The sequence below is a fragment of the Giraffa tippelskirchi genome, chromosome X (genome assembly GCF_054371585.1).
Source record: "Giraffa tippelskirchi isolate mGirTip1 chromosome X, T2T-mGirTip1v1.2.pri, whole genome shotgun sequence".
Classification (NCBI taxonomy): Eukaryota; Metazoa; Chordata; class Mammalia; order Artiodactyla; family Giraffidae; genus Giraffa; species Giraffa tippelskirchi.
In genome coordinates, this window is record NC_137289.1 from 81,843,205 (window position 1) to 81,859,632 (window position 16,428).

Genomic DNA, 16,428 nt, shown 5'->3' on the forward strand with positions numbered 1-16,428 from the left:
GTCTAATGATATTTTGAGTACGGTGAAACAGGAAGCAAGTAATGTTTATGCTGAGGTAATCTTTGGTCCTTTTCCTTGATCAGATCTCTTACAGCTGTGGGGTAACTTGTATCAGATTCTCATGGGAAAAAAATGCTTGCTGATTCAAGAAATTACTGTTGAATTTGGCAGCTTCAGATTGTTTTCCAGTAATTCAATCATTAATCTCATCATCTTTATGTGAATTAGGTTTGGTGCAAAAAATATAGAGATTTTAACGTTTATTCAGAATCTTTGAAAGTCAGAGAGAAGACAAGGATGCTGCCACTTTTATTGGTTATATGTGGAAACTGTTTCAAGGTACTTAAATGCTATTCAAGATAGGAGTTTGCTGATACTAAAATATTCACTATATTCCACAACAGCCATTTGAAATATATGGTCTACTTAGGTTCCAGAATGGAAGATTCATCCAGTCACATTCTTTTTTTTTTTCAGCAATGCTTGTTTTTTTTAATTAGTTTATTTATCTATTTTTTAACTTTACAATATTGTATTTGTTTTGCCATACATTGACTTGAATCCTGGTCAACCACTTGTAAAAGAATGAAACTAGAACACTTTCTAACACCATACACAAAAATAAACTCAAAATAGATTAAATATCTAAATGTAAGACCAGAAACTATAAAACTCCTAGAGGAAAACATAGGCAAAACACTCTCCGACATAAACCACAAATGGATCCTCTATGACCCACCTCCTAGAATATTGGAAATAAAAGCAAAAATAAACAAATGGGACCTAATTAAAATTAAAAGCTTTTGCAGTCACATTCTTAATAAAGGATCATCACTGCTTGCTGTCTTCCAAAGTCCTCAACAAGATTTAATTGTCATTCCCATAGAAATTGGTGAATTTAATGAAAATATTAATATGTAGAAAAAATACCAGATCACTAAATATTAATATCATATTGATAATACCCAGTATTGGTGAGGATGTGGGGAATAAACTCTACTCAAACTGTTATGAAGAGCAGTTTGGCAACATCAGGTAACATTTTAAATGCACAAACGCACTGACCCAACAATTCTACTTTTAGAAAATGTTCACTCAAGTGTTCATGAGTATAGAAATGAGAAGATATTCAATAAGATAGTCTTTTGTTGTTGCAAAACAACCTTGTGACAACTACTGCCAGTTTAAATTATTGCAGAATGTAAACCAATGGAACTAATTCAACAAAACTAGTGGCACAGCACCAGCAACTGTTGAAGCTCTTTACATCTATGAGTATATATGAGTCTAGAAACTACCAGATCATATGGGAAGATCAATTAGAAATATTTAATAGCTGCCCTTTTCTTTTATGAGGTTCTGTTTTACTGATAAAGAAACATATATCCAGAAAGTTGTAATTTGTCCATGTGAATTCATGAAAGACTTGGGTCATTTCTGTCCCCATTTTCCACAATGACTTCTGGCTGTGCTGAGAACACTAACACATATATTTTATCACCTGAAAGATCTATTATGGACTAAGGATTCTCAAATCCATATCTCCAGCCAAGAGTTCTTTTCCAAATTTCAAATTCATATGCAACAAGTGCCTGCTGAACAGCTCTACTTGAATGTTTCACACATACTGAAATTCAGTATGTTCAAATTTGAATTACAATCTTCTCCCCAAAACTTTTTTTCTCGTTGTGATCAGTGACACTACTCAGGTCAGAAACCTGAACCTTGATTCCTCTCTTTCTTTTGTTGCTGGTACCCAACTAATCATCATTTTTTATAATTATAATTTATTTCCAAAAAGTCTCTTAAATTCATCTACTTTTCTCCATCCCAACTAACACTACTCTACATCAGGTCACCATCATTCAGCCTGGATTACAGCAATTTTAATCATCTCTAGAGAGAGTCCAACCCAGAAATCTTATTCTTTCCTCTTCTTTTTTTAAATATAAATTTATTTATTTATTTTACTTGGAGGCTAATTACTTTACAATATTGTATTGTTCTGCTTCTGAACTTTCAATGGTTCCAAAATGCTTTTAGGATAAATCCATATTTCCTAATATGGCTTGTAAGGTTCTATATGACTTAAACCCATCTAACCTGTTCAGTTTCATCTCTTATGAATGCTGGTTTCATATACTCATATACAGCTGTAATAGAGACTCTAATTCCAATTCATAGGTTGGGTTGCATGTACCTCTATGCCCCTCTGGCAGCTTGAATCTTCTCTAGCACAGCACTTATGCTACTCTTTTGGCAGTATCTGCTCACTTCTCTGTGTTCCCCACTAGAATATTCAGCTGCATAAGAGAAAGAATCATATCAGTCTTGATATCCCTAGTACCTAGCCTTGTACATAATAGAAATTTAATAAATAGCTGTTGAATGAATAAATAAATTAACTTCAATTTATGGAGTCAGAATCTAATGTAAAGTTGATAGATTTCCAGTTCAAGGCCCAACTTATACATTCATCTATCACCTCCTCAAAAAAAAAATATCTCAGAAAAAAAGGATATCCTCTCCCTAACTTTGTTTTTGATCTAGCAGGCATAAATTGTGGGTATAACTGTTTTAAGGCTGGAAAGACTGATTAAAAAATGCATTTAAGCTCAAAAGAAACTTAATTTTGAGTGATCCACTGGCAAATTTACTGCAGATAAATTCAGACTGCCTCTTCTTTCCCCTTGATTCAAGTCAAGGGAATTTTGTGCATTTCTTTCTGAACTGACTGTGCCTAAGGAGACTCTGTTAGAATAAAGCAGTCTGTCTCTCCTCAAGGTGACTTATATTTCTACCATTTCCTCATAACTCTAGTTCTTTCAGAGAAGCTTCTCTAGTATTTGGTCAGAATTAAACAATAGATCTCTAAAGACAAGTCACTTTTGGCTCAGAGGTGAGTCTTCCAACATTCAAGGAACATCTTTAGGTAGTCAGTCATCCAGATAGAATGAGAGAATGCATTTTCAGCCATCTTGAAAAATATAGAACCAATTGCTCCTCAAAGACAGTTGTGTATAGATTTTTATTTCTGTTTTCTCTTCAAACTTGTAACTTTACCGGGGATTTTGAAGATGTAACATTTGCAGAAAAAAGAAAAAAGCATTGCTAAAAATCATGAATAATTCAGAGCACAAATAAGTCCTTTATACTGACTATATAACTTTGGAAAAAATCACTTAACCTTTTGAATCTCAGTTTCTTCATATATAAAGCAGATAAAAAATATCTACTTTAAAATATTGCAAAAGTAAATGAAACATGGATGTACCTGGTATATAATAGAGGCAGAATAGGTCATCGTCACCACTATCATCATTATCCAGGCATATATATCAGAAATCTTATAACTGTTTTTAATGCTTCTGCCTTCCTTATTCTACATACCACAGCAACCTCCAAGTCCTGCTGACTTTATCTTCAGTATATCTTTCTGATTCATCTCATCTGTTTCCACTGTTATAATCTATCTTCAGCTCCTCATCCTTTCTTTATGTTACAGCAGCCTCCAAAATGTCTTGTCTCCCCTCTAATGCTACCAAAGCCATTTCTGTAAAATTCATGTCTAATAAAATTACTCCCTTTCTTATAGTCTCTTTTTGCACATTGCCAAGCAGGCTTCTCAACTTTTATTCAAAGGACATAGTAAGAAGTCAATGTTTAATTCAGAAAACATGAAGCAGTCTGAACCACAAAACTGCATTTTACAAGTCAGTAAATATAAACTTCCTGAAACTCAATAGACTGTGGGATAGAAAAGATGTTAAGAGGATGACATTTTTAGCCTTTGTGTTATGTTTGTCTGCACAGTTTTGAGTGCTTCTCTCCCTATTTTCTATTTCTCCATTCAGAGCTTATTTACATTTTGTATGTCAAAAGCCAGAACAAAGGCTACACCCTTTGTGAATGTTTCCTAAGTCTCTCAGAAGAATTAATCAACCCTAAAAAACCTAGTTAATGTGTTCATTGTGGGTTTCCTCAAATATGCTTTATATTATGGTTCAATGTATACTGCCCCTTAGACTGTGAATCCCCTAAGGACAGGGACCACAGGAAGCCCAAACAGAATTCTACAGTTTATTTGTTTATATAGCTAATAAGAATAGCCTCACCCCCATATACCCAGGGTGTATATAAATGAATTGATTTGCATAAGAACACTTGTTTGATTGAGACAGAATTAGAGAAGTATTTGTGCATGAAAATTGCAGGAAAAGAAGTCAGAGGACTTGACTGTTACATAAGCTTTGGAATATGTCCCTGAACAAATCGTTAGCTAAGGATTTATTTTTGACACCAAATGTTGTGCCCTCACATGACCTCTGCTAAGCCTTAGTAATGGCGCCTGTATTCATAGTCATATAGTACTCCTAAGTAGGTAACTTATGGGTTTGAAGGCTGGATTGAATGGGATAATCAATTTTTTAAAATTTTCTTTGGATCCTCCCATCACAGAAAGTCCTAAACAACTCTAAGCAAACCATGACTCAGTTTGTCTTTCCATTTTGGTCTAGTAACTTTCCATTTCTTTGTTTCTTTGTGGCTGGCTACTAGTCTCGAGGCCAGATTGAGAACAACAGTAGAAGCTGAAGATTTAGCACTGCTGTGTCATTATGAGTCAATAGCTAGGAAATGAAGAAGCAGTTCATTGGAAAATAGAGAAGTAGTTCACAGGTTTTTCTGTGTACTGAACTCTAAGAAGATTATCTCCTAGAGCTAAGTCTTTGGGTGCTTTCTAAAGTGTAAATAAAGCTTGAGCAAGTGTGGAGGAGTTCCTCAACAAGGTTTCTAGACATAAATGGCTACTTAATGATATCCTTTTTTATAGTTCATGAGGTTCTCATGGTAAGTATACTGGGGTGGTTTGCCATTCCCTTCTCCAGTTAGAACCCTGTATGGAACAACTGATTGGTTCAAGATTGAGAAAGGAGTACAACAGGGCTGTCTGCTGTCACCTTGTTTGTTTGATCTGTGTGCTGACTACATCATGAAAAATGCCCAGCTGGATGAGCTACAAGCTGGAGTCAAGATAGGTGGGAGAAACATCAACAGCCTCAGATATGCAGATGCTACCACTCTAATGGCAGAAAAAGAAGAAGAACTAAAGAGCCTCTTGATGAGGGTGAAGGAGAAGAGTGAAAGAGCTGGCTTAAAACTAAATGTTAAAAAAAACTAAGACCATGGTCTCCAGTACTATTACTTCATGGCAAATAGAAGGGGAAAATGTGGAAGTAGTGACAGATTTCCTCTTCTTGGGCTTTAAAATCACCGCAAACGGTGACTGCAGCCACAAAATAGAAAACGTTTGTTTCTTGGCAGGAAAGCTACGACAAATCTAGACAATGTATTGAAAACCAGAGACATTACACTGCCGACAAAGTTCCCTACAGTCAAGGCTATGGTCTTCCCAGTGGTCACATACAGTTGTGAGAGCTGGACCATAAATAAGGTGGAACACCAAAGAATTGATGCCTTCGAAGTATGGTGCTGGAGAAAATTCCCAAGAGTGCTTTAGACAGCAAGGAGATCAAACCAGTAAATCTTAAGGGAAATAAACCCTGAATACTCATTGAAAGGACTGATGCTGAAGTTGAAACTCCAGTATTTTGGTCATCTGATGTGAACAGCTGACTCATTGGAAAAGTCCCTGATTCTGGGAAAGATTTAGGGCAGAAGGAGAAGAGGGCATCAGAGGATGAGATGGCTGGATGGCATCACGGATGCAATAGACATGAACTTGGGCCAACTTCAGGAGATAGTGAGAACAAGGAAGCCTGGCGTGCTTCAGTCCATGGAATCTTAGAGAGTCAAACATGACTGGGTGACTGAACAATGAAGGTCAGGTGCTGGATAAGTCGGTGAGTGGAATCAGTTCTCCAGGAAGATCAAAACCAAGTGGTCAGCCCAAGGCTAACATGATGCAGGAAAATTCAGAAGGGGGTCACTAAACTGCCATGAAGAGCCAAGGTAATTTAGAAAAAGATCTCAGTTGTAGAGTTAGCACTGATTGAAAGTTTATGACCTGGACTCTGCTTTTATGCTTAAGGTTTCTGTTCTAATTTTCTTTAAAAAAAAAAAAAAAAAGCATGAGAAATAAGGTTGACTCCTTCAGGGTACATTCTTTAACTAAACCTGGACTGGGCTTTGGCAGGCCATAAACAGCAAGAGGTATTGATTGCTTTAAAACAGACTTGATGTTTCAGATACCAGTTTTCTACCTCTTCTATTAGAAATAGTGTTTTAAAACATAAAACATGTTATGCTGAGAGAAAGATTTCTCTGTTTTGAGTATTTGTTTTACATTAATTTCTCTTTAAAAAGCTGAAAATTGTTTCTAAACTTCACATTATCCAAGTTGCTGAGTAACACATTTCTTTTTTTTTTATTTTCCTCATTGTCATGCTAAAAGAAGTGTTCATAATGATATTAGGATCCTTATTTACATATAAATAAGTTTCACCTAAATGAAGCTTGGATCTGGCATAGAAAAATGAGGTGTGACACCATATATGAGATTAATGCTGCCTGAACCTCGTATTCAAGGGGATGTCAAGTATTAGTGGCACTTTGTTGAGGAGATATGGTAGGGGAACTTCCGCTGGTAGAGAAGTGCATGTAAATGTGTGAACAATATAAGCTTGATTAACTTAAAGGAAAGGAAAACAGTAAAAGAGGAATAAAATGCATTTACAAAAAATAAATAAATAAAAAGGAAAAGAATAAGAGAATAATAAAGAAATGAAAAGTAAAGTGATAGAATAGGTATCAATAACTCTGCCTACCTGTGCTTGTTTGGTTTTGGAATTGGTTGCGGCCAGCTGTTCTCTGGATAACAAAGTTGGATGATTAAGGCTCATCCAGAAATCAGAATACCTGAAGGAGTACCATGGGTCCATAAAACTCTCCTCAACTGATCAGGGCTGCCACTGTGAGAGTATAAACTACCATACATTAAACTTATATAGCTCTAGAGATGAATATTTTCACATCTAATGCTAACAGAAAATTCTGGAGGGTTCTCTATGTCCAGGTGTCATCCTGCAGACCAAAGCACCATCAAATCTGGCAGACAAGCCTTGGACCCTACCTCCGCTACATGAGGCATCTTTTTGTTCCTTTCAATTTTATTGAGGTATATAATTGAGATACAGTACTATATAACTTTAAGATGTATATCATAATGACCTGACAAACATATTGTGAAATGATTACCATAATAAGTATAGTTAAATCCATCATTTCATGTAGATTAAAAGAGATAAAAAATGTTTTTCCTTGTGATGAGAATTTTATGACTTACTTTCTCAAAAACTTTCAAATATACTACAGTGTAGTGTTAACTATAGTCATTATGTTGTTCATTGCATCACCAATACTTATTTATCTTATAACAAAGTTTTTACCTTTTATTCTTTTGACATTCTTTATCTAATTCCATAATTTTCCACCCACCTCTGGTAAACCAAATGTCTGATTACTTCTTCTGTAAGCTAGGTGAGTTTTTCAGGGGAGCAGGAGGTTGTTTGTTTTTAAGATTTAATATTTAAGTGAGGTCATACAATATTTGTCTTTCTCTGCCTGACATATTTCATTTAGCATAATGTCCTCAAGATTCGTCCATATTGGCACAAATGACAGGATTTTCTTCATTTTATGAATAAATAGGATTCCATTATATATATATATATATATATATATATATATATATATATATATATATACACACACACACATATATATATCATGTTTCCTTTGTTCATACACTTGTTGATGGATGTCTAGGTTGTTTCTGTGTCTTGGCTATTAAAAATAATACTTCAATGAACATGGGGGTGTGGATATTACTTTGATAGTCATTTTGAGATGGGAATCTGAGTTCTTGTCCATGGAGCCAAAGAATGGAATCCACAAACACACAAGCATTCACTCCCAGTAGCAAGCAAATAGGATTTATTAAAGAGGAGGAAAGTACAAAGCACTCAGCATAGACACTAAGAGGGGGTAAAGAGTACCCACGGGTGGGACTTATAGCAGTTTTTATATCCTTCTTTAAATCACATTATTTCTAACCAATCAATTTAAAGGTCAAGATATTTAACTTAACATCATTATGGCTTCTCTAGATCCTTAGATTAAGTCACCAGCCTTTTTTATGCCCTCTGGCCATTTTATCATGGACCAGATGTATGGACTTAAGATTAATGATCACCAGTTGTTTTTCCATCAAGCATATGGAACAGAGATAAATTATTGCCTTTTCCTGGATCTGAGTGATGATAATTTTCAGACTATAGACACATTCCAGGAATTCAGAACAATGGAACAGGATGTTTACTGAAAACAAGACTGAGCTCTCAGAGTTCTACACTGACTGCCTAGTAATTTGTACCTCAATAAATCCTATTTCTACCTCAGATATATATCCAAAGTGAAATCACCAGATCATCGATTTCCTTTTTTTTTTTTTGGCCTCCAGCTTGCAGGATTTTAGTTCCTTAACCAGGGATCAAACCCAGGCTCCGGCAGTGAAAGTGCCAAGTCCTAACCCCTGGACCACAGGTGTGTGCATAATCGCACAGTCGTGGCCAACTCTTTGCGACCCCATGGACTGTAGCCTACCAGGCTTCTCTGTCCATGGGGATTCACCCTGGGATTGCTCCACAACCCTTATGCTCCACCTCCCACCTGCTGTGCTTCTAGGGGACCCACATCTCTGTCTGGGGTACGTATGGTTGTGGCAAGGATTTTCTGTGTGGTTCTCATTCCATTTAGACTGTCACTGATCAGCTATTTCACTCAGCCTCAAATGTTTCTCCTCTGTCCCAAAAAATTGCCCCAATATGGGGATCAGATCCCTGCTTCAGTTCTTCCACCTGCCAAGGGAAGGTCCAATCACACTAACTCTGCTCTTTACCCCCTACTTCCTTTATCCTACCAAGTTTTGTGTGGTTCTATTCCAGTCGTCAGGTACTCCTACCTGCTATCAGCTTATGTTCTGCAAACTCTTTTGTGTCTGAAGGTGTATTCCTGATGAATCCGTGGAAAGAGATGTATTCCACTTCCATCTACTCTTCCACCATCTTGTTCTCTTTCACATATCTTTTTGAATTACCATTTTTGGTTTTTTTCAGATACATACCCAAGAGTGGAATTGCTTTGTTTATATGGTAGTTATATTTTTAATTTTTTGACAAACCTTGTTACTGTTTTCCACAGTGAAAATTTACTTTCTTACAGAGGAGAATGGGACAACAGAGAACGAGATGGTTGGATGGCATCATTGACTCAATGTATATGAGTTTGAGCAAGCTCTGAAGATGGTGAAGGACAGGGAAGACTGGTGTGCTGCAGTCCATGGGATCACAAAGAGTCGGACATGACAGAGCAACTGAACAACAACAGCCAATAGTGTACAGTTTTCACTTTATCCTTGCCAACATCTATTATTTGTGTCCTTTTTGATGGTAGCCATAGCAAACACCCTCTTCCAACAACACAAGAGATGACTCTACAAATGGACATTACCAGTTGGTCAATACTGAAATCAGATTGATTATATTCTTTGCAGTCAAAGATGGAGAAGCTCTATACAGTCAGCAAAAACAAGACTGGGAGCTGACTGTGGCTCAGATAATGAACCCCTTATTGCCAAATTCAGACTTAAATTGAAGAAAGTAGGGAAAACCACTAGACCTTTCAGGTAAGTCAAACCCCTTACGGTTATACAGTGGAAGTGAGAAATAGATTTAAGGGACTAGACCTGATAAACAGAGTGCCTGAAGAACTATGGACAGAGATTCATGATATTGTACAGGAGGCAGTGATCAAGACCATCCCCAGGAAAAAGAAATGCAAAAAGGCAAAACGGTTGTCTCAGGAGGCCTTACAAATAGCTATGAAAAGAAGAAAAGCTAAAAGCAAAGGAGAAAAAAAAAGATAAACCAATCTGAATGCAGAGTTCCAAAGAAGAGTAAGGAAAGATAAGAGAACCTTCCTCACTGATCAATGCAAAGAAATAGAGGAAAACAATAGAATGGGAAAGACTCGAGATCTCTTCAAGAAAATTGGAGATACAAAGGGAATATTTCATGTGAAGATTGGGCACAATAAAGGACAGAAATGGTATGGACCTAACAGAAGCAGAAGATATTAAGAAGAGGTGACAAGAATACACAGAACTATACAAAAAAATATCTTCATGACCCAGATAATCATGCTATTGTAATCACTCACCTAGAGCCAGACATCCTGGAATGCAAAGTCAAGTGGGCCTCAAGCTCCAGAAGTTGATGATGGACAAGGAAACCTGGCGTTCTGCAGTCCATGGGGTTGCCAATGGACTGAGTGACTGACCTGAACGGAACTGATGTTAAACATTCTGACCTGTGTGAGTTTAAATCTCATTTTCATTTTAATTTACATTTGCTGATGTTAAGTGGGGTTGAGTATCTTTCATTTCACCATCTACATTTTCTCTTGGGAAAAATATCTATTCAGTTAATCTGCCAATGTTTTAAAATCAGGTTGTTTGTTTTCTTCATGTTGAGTTGCATAAAAAAAAACTATAAGCTTATAAAATAAATAGTTTAGAAGAAACTGACAAATTCTTTTTTAATTAATTTATTTATTTTAATTGGAGGCTAATTACTTTACAATATTGTGGGGCTTTTTGCCATACATTGACATGAATCAACCATGGGTGCACATGTGTCCCTCATCCTGAATCCCCTCCCACCTCCCTTCCCATCCATCCCATCCCTCTGGGTTGTCCCAGTGCACTAGCTTTGAGTGCCCTGCTTCATGCATCTAACTTGGACTGGTCATCTATTTCACATATGGTAATATACATGTTTCAGTGCTATTCTCTCAAATCATCCCACCCTTGCCTTCTCCCACAGAATCCAAAAGCCTGTTCTTTATATCTGCATCTCTTTTGCAGTATCACATATAGGGTCATCATTACCATCTTTCTAAATTTCATATATACATGTTAATATACTGTATTGGTGTTTTTCTTTCTGACTTACTTCACTCTGGATAATAGGCTCCAGAATCTGACAAATTCTTAGAGAAGGCACAATATCCCAAATTTGAATCAGAAAGAAATAGGAAATATGAGCAGAAATATTACCAGCAATAAAAATTGAATTAGTGATTTAAAAACTCCCAACAAACAAAAGTGCAGACCAGATGGCTTCACATGTGAATTCTACCAAACATTTAGAGAAGAGTTGACATGAATACTTCTCAAGCTATTCTTAAAATTTGCAGAACAAATTCATCCAAAATTGATCCAAACACTATCACTCTGATACCAAAACCAGACAAAGATATTTACCCACAAATGGAAAAATCCTGAACAAAATTCTAGCAAACCAAATCCAACAAAACATTAAGATCATACACCATAGCCAAGTGGGATTTATTTCAGGCATGCAAGGATTTTTCAATACCTACAAATCAACCAAAGTGATACATCACATTAACAAATTGAAGAATAAAAATATATAATCATATCAATAGATGCAGAAAAAGTTTTTGATAAAATTTAGCATCCATTCATGATAAAAACTCACCAGAATGTGTGCAGAAAGGGAACCTATCTCAACATAACAAAGGCCATCCATGAAAAACAAACAGCTAACATCATTCTCAATGGTTAAAAGCTGGAAGCATGACCTGTAAAGTCAGGTGAAGACAAGGATGCACACTCCTGCCACTTTTATGTAAAATAGTTTTGAAAGTTCTAACTACAGCAATCAGAGAAAAAATAAATAAAAGCAATCCAAACTGAAAAAGAAGTATCACTGTCACTGTTTGCAGATGACATATTATTCACAGAAATATCCTAAAAACACCACCAGAAAACCACTAGAGTTCATCAATGAATTTGGTAAAGCTACATAATACAAAATTAATAGACAGAAATCTGTGCCATCTCTATGCACTAACGGAAATATCAGAGAAAGATACTAAGGAAACAACCATATTTACCATTGCATTAAGTAGAATTAATACCTAGAAATAAACCTTCCAAAGCTGGCAAAAGAACTGTACTCCAAAAACTGTAAAATGTTAATAAAAGAATGTGAAGACAACAAAAACAGATAGAGAGATATACTGAGTTTTTATATTGAAAGACTCGACATGATTAAAATGAACATACTACTCAGGTAATCTACAGATTCAATGCAATCCGTGTCAAAATATCAAAGGCATTGTTCACAAATTTAGAGGAAGTTATTTTAAAATTTGTATGGAAACACAAAATAGCCAAAATAATCCTGAAAAATAAAATCAGAACTGAAGCAACCGTGTGCCATGATTTCAGACTATACCACAAAGCTATAGTAAGCAAAACAGCATGGTACTGCCACAAAAACAGACATATATATTAATGGAACAGAATAGAGTCCAGAAATAAACCTATATATGCATGGTCAATCAACCTATGACAAAGGAGGCAAGAATATACAATGGAGAAGAAAATGACTTCAATAAGTGGTGCTGGAAAAACTGAGCAATTATATGTAATAGAATGAAATTATAACATTCTTTAACACCAAATATAAAAATAAAATCCAAATGAATTAAAGACTTAAATGTAAGAAGGCATACCATAAAATTTCAAGAGGAAAACATAGGCGGAACACTTTTTGACATAAATCATAGCATTAGTTCTTTTGGATTCATCTCCTAAAATAAAGTAAATAAAAGCTAAAATAAGCAAATGAGACCTAATTAAACCTAAAAGCTTTTGCACAGCAAAGGAAACCATCAACAAAACAGAAATGCAACCTACTGAACTTTCTTGACGATCCAGTGGTTAAGACTCCGTGTTTCCACTGCATGGAGGACAAGTTTGATCCCTGATCGAGGAAGTTCCATATAGCATTATATATATAGCAACATATATATATATATATATATATATATATGAGGATAGTTACTTTACAATATTGTGATGGTTTTTGCCATACATCAACATAAATAGGCCATAGGCATACATGTGTTCCCTCTCTCCAGATGGCAGAAGAATAGGATGGGGAGACCACCTTCTCTCCCACAAATACATCAAAAGATCATCTGTATCTGGAACAGTTTCCACAGAATAACTTTTGAACACTGGTGAAGGATCCCAGATGTCCAGAAAGGCAAACCAATATATTTTTGTTATGTATTTATATATATGAGTGTGTGCTAAGTCACCTCACCTCAGTCATGTCCAACTCTTTGTGACTCTGTGGACCATAGCCCACCAGGCTCCTCTGCCAGGGCTTCTCCAGGCAAGAATACTGGAGTAGGTTGCCATGTCCTCCTCCAGGGAATCTTTCCAACCCAGGGAACGAACCTGCATCTCTATGTCTCCTGCCTTGGCAGACGGGTTCTTTACTACTAGCGCCACCTGTAAAAATATATATACAACCTACTAAATGGGAAAAAAGATTTGCAAATGATATGATCTATATGGGATTAAGGTATGTTTTATAAACTTCCTTGTTAGAAATGCTTTTGATGCATGCCATAAATGTTGGTATGTTGTGTTTCCATTTTTATTTGTTTCAAGATACTTTATTTCCCTTTTTATTTCTTCTTTGTTTTTTTTTTCTTTTTTTTTATAAATTTATTTATTTTAGTTGGAGGCTAATTACTTTACAATATTGTAATAGTTTTTGCCATACATTGACATGAATCAGCCATGGGTTTACATGTGTTCCCCTTCCTGGACCCCCCACCCACCTCCCTCCGCATCCCATCCCTCTGGGTCATCCCATTGCCCCGGCCCTGAGCCCTTGTCTCATGCATCGAACATGGAATGGTGTTCTGTTTCACATATGATAATATACATGTTTCAATGCTATTCTCCCAGAACGTCCCACCCTCACCTTCTCCCTCAGAGTCCATAAAATTGTTCTATGCATCTGTGTCTCTTATTCTGTCTCGCATATAGGGTTATCGTTACCATCTTTCAAATTCCATATATATGCATTAGTATACTGTATTGTTGTTTTTCTTTCTGGCTTACTTCACTCTGTATAATGGGCTCCAGTTTCATCCATCTCAGTAGAACCGATTCAAATGTATTGTTTTTTAATGGCTGAGTAATATTCCATTGTGTATATGTACCACAGCTTCCTTATCCATTCGTCTGCTGATGGACATCTAGGTTGCTTCCATGTCCTGGCTATTGTAAACAGTGCTGCGATGAACATTGGGGTACACGCATCTCTTTCAATTCTGGTTTCCTCGGTGTATATGCCTTCTTTGATTCATTGGTTTTTCAGAAGAATGTTATTTAATTTCTGTGCATTCATCTGTTTTCCAATTTTCCTCTTGTAATTGAGTTTTAGTTTCATACTCCTGTGATTAGAAAAGACACCTGGTTTGCTTTCAGTCTTCCTGAATTTGCTAAGACTTCTTTTGTGGACTAACATATGATCTGTTTAGAAAATGTTGGACATGTGCTTGAGAAAAATGTGTATTCCACGGTCATCCCAGACCAAATGCTCTGTATGTATCTGTTAAGTGCATTAGTTCTATATAGTTCAAATATGCTGTTTCCTTATTAATTTTTTGTCTGATCTATCCACTGTTGACAGTGAGGTATTAAATTCTCCACTATCATTGTATTGCAGTTTATTTCTCCTTTTATGTCTGTTACATTTTTTCTTTATGTATTTAGGTACTTCAATGTTGGGTGAAAAACACTGACATATTTTTGGTTGGTCTGACACCCTTATCATTATATCAGTTCAATTCAGAGGCTCAGTCATGTCCAACTCTTTGTGACCCCATGGACAGCAGCACACCAGACTTCCCTATCACCAACTCCCAGAGTTTGCTCAAATTCATGTCCATAGAGTTGGTGATGCCATCCAACCATCTCATCTTCTTGTATAATGAGCTTCTTTGTCTCTTTTTAAAATTTTAAGTTTAGAATATTTTTTGTATGATAGAAGTACAACTACTTCTGTTTTTCTTGGTTACCATATACTTGAAATATCTTTTTCCATCTCTTCCCTCTCTATGTGTGTCTTTAAAGTTTCAGTATAAGCATCTTGGAGGCAGCACCTAATTGGATTTTAGGTATTTTTAAAAAATCTATTCAGTCATTCTTATCTTTTGATTGGAGAGTTTAACATATTTATATCTAAAGTAATTGTTGGTAGATAATGTCTTAGTATTGTCATTTTGGTAACTATTTTCTGAATTTTTATGGATCCATCCTTCTTTCTTCTTATCCTACTGTCTTGTGTGTGTAGTTGTAAGAGGGAAGTTTATAGCAATAAAAACTTACCTCAATAAACAAGAAAATCCCAAATAAACAACCTATCCTTACACCTAAGTCAACTAGAGAAAGAAGAAACAAAATCGAAAGTTAGTAGAAAGAAATATATCATAAAGATCAGAGCAGAAGAAAATAGAGCCGAAAAAAACAAAAAGGAAAGCTCAATGAAACCAAAAGCTGGTTCTTTGGGAAGATACACAAAAGGAAAAAAGGAAATGGACTCAAATCAACAAAATTAGAAATGAAAAGGGAGAGGTTACAACTGACACCAGAGAAATAAAAATGATCATAAGATATTGTCGTTCAGTCGTTAAGTTGTGTCTGACTCTTCATGATCCTATGGACTATAACATGCCAGGCCTCTCTGTTCCCCACCGTTTCCTGGAGTTTGCCCAAGTTCATGCCATCCAATCATCTCATCTTTTGTCACCCTCTTCTCCTTCTGCCTTCAATCTTTACCAGCATTAGTCTTTTCCAATGAGTTGGTTGTCCACATCAGGTGGCCAAACTATTGGCCCTTCAGAATCACTTCCTTGTTGTGATGAAAGGGATTATATAATTCAATGAAGCTATGAGCCATGCCATACAGACCCACCCAAGATGGATGTGTATAGTTGACAAAATATGATTCACTGGAGGAGAGAATGGCAAACCACCCCAGTATACGTGCCATGAGAATCCCCATGAACTGTATAAAAAGGAGAAAAGATAAGAGATTACAACAAGCAACAATTTACCAATAAATCATATAACCTAGAACAAATGGACAAATTCTCAGAAAGGTACAAACTTCTAAGACTGAACCAGGAAGAAAGAGAAAATATGAACACATCAATCACAAGTAATGAAATTGATACTATGACTTAAATCTTCCATCAGAAAAAAGACAAGGACCAGATGGCTTCACAGGTGAATTCTATCAAATATTTAGAGAAAAGTCAACAGCTACTCTTCTCAAACTTCCAAAAAATTGCAGAGGAAGGACTACTACTAAGCTCATTCTATGAGGCCACCATTATCCTCATACCAAAATCAGACAAAGATACACAAAAAATAAAATTAGAGGCCAATACTGATGAGCATAGATACAAAAATCCTCAACAAAATGCTAGCAGAATCCAACAACACATTAAGAG

General features: G+C 36.0%; 1 long non-coding RNA gene across 2 annotated transcripts in view; it reads left to right on the top strand.

Annotated features, from left to right (window-relative positions):
- LOC145535562 (uncharacterized) overlaps positions 1 to 16,428 on the top strand; it is a 55,009-nt gene that overhangs the window by 24,990 nt on the left and 13,591 nt on the right. For both annotated transcript variants that reach the window (XR_014075472.1, XR_014075471.1), the window contains exon 2: positions 9,241 to 10,390. This is a non-coding gene — a long non-coding RNA (uncharacterized LOC145535562). The remainder of the gene's footprint in view (positions 1 to 9,240; positions 10,391 to 16,428) is intronic.